Source organism: Callorhinus ursinus, unplaced genomic scaffold (assembly GCF_003265705.2).
Source record: "Callorhinus ursinus isolate GAN/ISIS: 27379988/994484 unplaced genomic scaffold, GSC_fseal_2.0 scaffold73, whole genome shotgun sequence".
NCBI lineage: Eukaryota > Metazoa > Chordata > Mammalia > Carnivora > Otariidae > Callorhinus > Callorhinus ursinus.
In genome coordinates this window covers 2,679,146-2,685,130 of record NW_027397135.1, presented here as the reverse complement: position 1 = coordinate 2,685,130, position 5,985 = coordinate 2,679,146, and the positions used below count along the sequence as shown (strand labels likewise).

Here is a 5,985-nt window from a genome sequence, read left to right as displayed (position 1 = left end):
CTAACATCTAGTAATTCCCTTTCCTGTGCTCCAACAGTACATTCTCCAGGCATTCATAACATGACATTTCCATCACCCTGCATTTTCATTATTTGTTTTAATGTCTACTTCCTCTTGTGCTGAGAATGTTGTCTTTTTTTTGCAAGTAAAATCTCAACACTGATACAATCTTTACCCCAAACAGGTGTTCCATAATTTCCATTTATAACACAATTGAATAAATGAATCACAAGCTGCTTCTCATGAAGAAGGAACACACCCAGAGCTCATGCCTTTTAATACCCTCTTGCTAGTTGCAGTTTCAGACAGGAGTTCCAGACTGAAGCTAGTGATATGGTTCTGCAAAAGTGTCCAAGTAGCTTTTAGTTTCTAGTTAAAAACCACACATACCCAAGAGAGTATCAGGAGTGATTACTTGAACAACTACCCATCACTTTGTCCCCATAAAAATGGTGAACATAAACCCTTTTTTCTTTGAAAGTTTCTTTGAGTCTCTGCTGAGATGTGTTCCTTTAGAAGAACAAAGGGTGATTAGCATGTCACCAGCCAGACGGCAGGAATTGTATGTTTGACAGCCACTTCCATAGGGATACAGGCCTGTGTTTAGTTTCCAAACAGATTTCAGGGAACTGACTTGGCCAGGAAAGTACAATCTTTCAGGGAAAGCTGCACAAGACCAAAGAAAACAGCCTCACACCTGATAGCAATAATGGTTGACCAACATCTTCCAAATCTGTTCTGTAGTTTTATACTTAATGCCATTTTAAAAAATGGTAACCATCAGGGGGCCATGAAGGAGGGGAGGCATTGCCCCTCAGAGGGCCCACAAGGGCTCAGCCTTTAAGGGCCACCAGTGGGGATGACCGCTGAGCGTGCTAGGAGGCCGTTGCTTTCCCGAGGGGCTCTCTTCCAGGCTCAGTCTGGTGTCAGCATGGCCCGAGGAAATCAGCGAGAATTTGCCCGCCAGAAAAACATGAAGAAATCCCAGGAAATTAGCAGGGGAAAAGAAAAGAGGATAGCTTGACCACCTCTCAGAGAAAGCAGAGGGACTCTGAGATAATGCAACAAAAACAGAAGGCAGCTAATGAGAAGTCTATGCAGACTAGAGAAAAATGATGACTATTTGGAAAAACCTGGGTGTTATTGCCAACTAGGTGTATCATAAGCTCTAAGGTCAAAATTTTGTGGAGCAAACAGTCATAGGTTATATCCTTATAAAACTATTTTAAACTTTACCTTTCAGCCTGACTTAGTGTAATGTTTCAGAACCATTCTTTAAAGAATAAAACACTAACCATTCATGTGGAAAAAAAAATGGTAGCCATCGGAGTATAGTTATAGGAACACAGAATGACAGAGATGGAAGAAGTCTGAGAGGTTATTTTGTCAATAACTTTTCTTTTTTTTTTAAGATTTTATTTATTCATCTGAGATGCAGAGATACAGAGAGAGAGAGAGAGAGAGAGCATGAGCCGGGAGAGAGGCAGAGGGAGAGGGAGAAGCAGGCTCCCCGCTGAGCCAGGAGCCCGATATGGGGCTCGATCCCAGGACCCTGGGATCATGACCTGAGCTGAAGGCAGACGCTTAACCATCTGAGCCACCCAGGTGCCCCTGTCAATACCTTTTCTTATGCAGACGTGGATGTAAGGGCTGAAAAAACAAGTCCTATTTGTGTAACCTATTTGGGATACAGGGAAAAAATTCAGGTGAAGATAATGCATAGAGGTGGTGCTGTGATAGAGTGGACAGGCCATCAGTTCTGGATCAGATAAGTCCTGCTTTATCACTTATCACCTCTACGGCCATAGGGAAGTTACTCAACCTCTTCAACTCTTTCTTCAACTGCAAAGAAAATAGATGGCTATCTTTGTTAGAGGGTTATGGTGAGGATTAGAGATTCTACGTATGGAACATCTAGCCCAGTGTCTGAAAAAAATAGGAGTCCTCAAAAACTGATGGGTATTATTATTGCCGTGGGAATCATATTTGAGGTAGACTTTTGCCCTTTGAGGCTACAACATCTAAAATTCTTAGTATTTGCGAAGAACCCTGGGAGGAATAAGGCTCACTTTCCACTATAGAAGCTGTCAGCAGAAGAGTGAACACCTGATCAAGCTCAGCCAATCAGAACTTCTTGCCTGGGGTTGTGAATCTGAAATTCACAGGCTGTTTGGACACTACACCCTGCTCTGCCTGCATTCTGCCGGAGGATTAAGTTCATAGTCTCCTTTAGTTCCTACATGTACTCTGAGCCTGGCGTCTTAGGGAGCTCTCTGATATCATCCAGCAAATTCCTTATTTGTTTAAGTTAAATAAACTTGATTTCTACTATTTCTGACTAGTAAGACACTCATTATATAATTCTAATAGAGACAGAGAAATCCTTTCCAATCTACTAACAGTCCATTGTTAACATACTTTGCACTCTACCACTTCCTCAGTAATAACCACAGCTTAACTTCCTGTGTTCATGGTGAAAGAGTAGTCTATAAAAATTGGAAATTGTGAATAAACCACAAAGTTTACTTTAATTCACATGATTAAGCAAATATGTACACAAACCTAGCCCTGAAAGGCATCTTTGTCTACTATAAGTTTAGAGACCTGACCTAAGTGGCAACAAAGGAGTGTCAGAGAGTAGAAGCCCAGAAAATCCAGGCTCACCAAGTTAATGTCAGTTACAAAAGAATGGTCATCAAGGGTAGACATGACTTTGTGTTTGATAACCAGTGATTTTTTGATGTTTTTATGTTGGAGGGAAATATATGACAGATGTGTTGGCTCTAGAACAAATAAAAACAGCTCTTTAGGGGTGCCTGGGTGGCTCAGTCATTAAATGTCTGCCTTTGGCTCAGGTCATGATCCCAGGGTCCTGGGATTGAGCCCCACATCGGGCTCCCTGCTCAGTGGGAAACTTGCTTCTTCCTCTCCCATTCCCTCTGCTTGTGTTCCTTCTCTTGCTGTGTCTCTCTCTGCCAAGTAAATAAATAAAATCTTTAAAAAAAAAAAAAAACAGCTCCTTAAATCATCAAGGGGGTGAGGGAAGAGAAGGTACTACAATACAGAATTAAATCAGAATAGAGTAGGCAGGACTGTTATGGTTGGGGGTAGCAAGGGGATGATGTGCTCAGCAGCAGTAAACAAGGTGAGGGTGAGGAGGCATTGGACTACAAGCATCAACCAAAGCAGAAAACAGCCCTGAACCCCACTCTAAAGGAATACAATATGCAACTAGCGGAATATAAGAGGGATAAAATGCTAACAGAAACTCAAATGGCACAATAACATTAAAGCACATTCACATAAATTTAATAAAATGAAAATAAAGGAAATAGTGAATCAGCAGCTTGTGCAGAGTTCTATCATGGTGGTAGTTCTCAACATTCTATGTACATTAACTGTAGCTCTTGTTAAAAAATACAGATCCTTGGACCTCTTGCCCAATAGGTGATGCTATAATGCTTTATTGTGTGGAGCCAGAGATGTGTTTTTTAACTGGTTTGAAGGTGCTTCTAATGCAGGTAGCATTACTCAGTATATTGCAAATGAGTCCAGTAAGGTTTTTTAGTTTTAATAGGTATAATGCCAGGTTGTGTTGTCCTAGAACAATAAGCTTGAGACTAAGACATTTGACATTATAGTATTATGAATAATCAGGAGTGAATTGAACTCATTTATGAAAATTCTAACTTCCTAGGTAGACTTGTCACCTGATGATGTATACAACCCAGTGATAAGAATAGCCATCATGTATTGAGCCCTCACTGTAAGCCAGATACCGCTAAGTGCTTTATATGCATTAAACAGTTTGCCCTTCAAAGAAATTCTATGAGTTTGATTTTATTACTATCCCCATTTTACAGATAAGAAACTGATCAACAGAAAGGATGAGAATCTTGGATACCACATACTTGTGATGGTTATTTTGTGTCAACTTGACTAGGCTATGAGGCATCCAGACATTTGGTCAAAGGTTATTCTGGGTGTGTCTGGGTGAAATGAACCTTTAAACTGATAAACTGAGTAAAGCAGATTGCCTTTTTGAATGTGGGTGAGCCTCATCCAATTAATTAACCTGAATACAACAAAAAGGCTGGTAAGAGAGAACTTTGCCTGCCTGACTGCTTGAGCTAAAACATTGACTTTTCCTGGCCTTGGACTGGAACTTTCACCCTTGGCTTTCCTGGTTCTCAGGCCATCAGAGTCAGATTTGACCATCCACCATCAACCCTCATCTTCTGGGTTGCCAGCTTGCTGAGTGCAGACCTTGGGACCTCAGCCTCCAGAACTGTGAGAAAATTAATTTTCTGTTGTTTAAGCCACTATAGCATTTTGTTATGGCAACCTAAGTAGACTAAGCAAGATAGATCTTGGTACTGAGAAGTGGGTGCTGCAGTCATAAATACCTAAATATGTGGAAGTGGTTTTGGAACTGAATGATGGGTAGAGGCTGGAAGAGTTTTGAGGTACATGCTAGACATGTGGACGTTAAGGGTAATTCTGGTGAGGTCACAGACAAATGTTATCAGGGAAGCTGGAGGAAAGGTGATCCTTATTGTAAAGTGGCAAAGAACTTGACAAAACTGTGTTTGTTTTAGTGTTTTGTGGAAGGTAGAACCTGCAAGTGATGAAATTGATTATTTAGCTGAGGAGATTTCTAAGCAAAGTGTTGGGAGTGGTTTGGTTCCTTCTGACCTCTCAAAGTAAAAAGAAGAGAGAGAGTAAATTGAAGAAACAATTCTAAGCACCAAGGAATCAGAACTTGAAAGTTTGGAAAATTCTCAGTCATACTGAAAAAAATGAGAAAGCTTCTTTTGAGGAGAACACTAAGGGTGTGGTTGAACAACCATTTGATAGGAGATCCTGAATTCTACTTAAACTTAATCTGCTACCTCAACAGAAAGAATAGAGATGGGATTATATCAGCTGAGATACTGCCTTGTTAGATTTTAACTTGCTTGGGGCCCATCACCCCTTCCTTTTTTCTAATTCCTCCCTTTTGGAATAGAAATGTCTATTTTCTACCTGTCCCAGCATTGTATTTTGGTAGCACATAACTTGTCTGGTTTCACTGGTTCACACTGAGAAGAATTTTGCCTCCAGATGAATCATATCTAGAGCCTCATCCATATCTGATGTAGATGATATTTAGATGAGACTTTCGACTTTAGGCTTTAGAGTTGATTCTGGAACAAGTTAAGACTTTTGGGGATATTGGGATGGAATGAACGTAGTTTGCGTATGAGAAAAGAACATTACTTTGAGGGTCCAGGGGTAGAATCCTATGAACTAAATGTGTCCCTCCAAACTTCATGTGTTAAACCTAAACCCCAATGTTAGGGTACTTAGAGATGGGGACCTTGGGAGAGAATTAGGGTTACATGAAGTCATGAGGGTGGGGACTTCATGATGAGATTAGTACACTTATCAGAAGAGACACCTGACTATACTTTGGGTGCTCATAATTGCAGCTCTCTCTCACTCTCTTCCATGTGAGGACACACTGAGAAAGCAGTCAGCTAAGCCAGAAAGAAAGACCTCACCAGAACCCAACAATGCTGGCACCCTGATCACACGCTTCCAGCCTCCAGAACTATAAGAAATAAGTTTCTGTTGTTTACCATATATTGCCAGCCTGTTTATGGTATTTTGGTATGGCGGTCCAAGCAGACTAACACATAACTAGGAAATGGTAGTGTTGGGATTTGAACCCATAAGACTAATTTGAGGATTTTCCCCATGACTATACTACACTTTCAATAAAACTTTTGTCTCCCTAAAAGATCCCTAGACAGCTAGCTTTATCCTTAAAGTATGTTTCAGTCTTTCACATTCCCATTACACCAATGAAATAGATAAAAATGTGACTTGACTGAAGGTTCCAGGTGCTTGGATTCATCCCTCCTTCTTTAAATGTCTTTGAGTACAGGGACAGAAATTTCTCCATTCCTCCATTCTTGAAGCTGTTTAGACAGGCCACCAAGG

The 5,985-nt window shown here is 40.7% G+C and overlaps 1 pseudogene; it reads left to right on the top strand.

Moving 5' to 3' along the window:
• The first annotated feature begins 813 nt into the window (after window positions 1–813).
• On the top strand, window positions 814–1,116 carry LOC112809697 (small EDRK-rich factor 1 pseudogene; annotated as a pseudogene).
• Window positions 1,117–5,985: the final 4,869 nt, after the last annotated feature.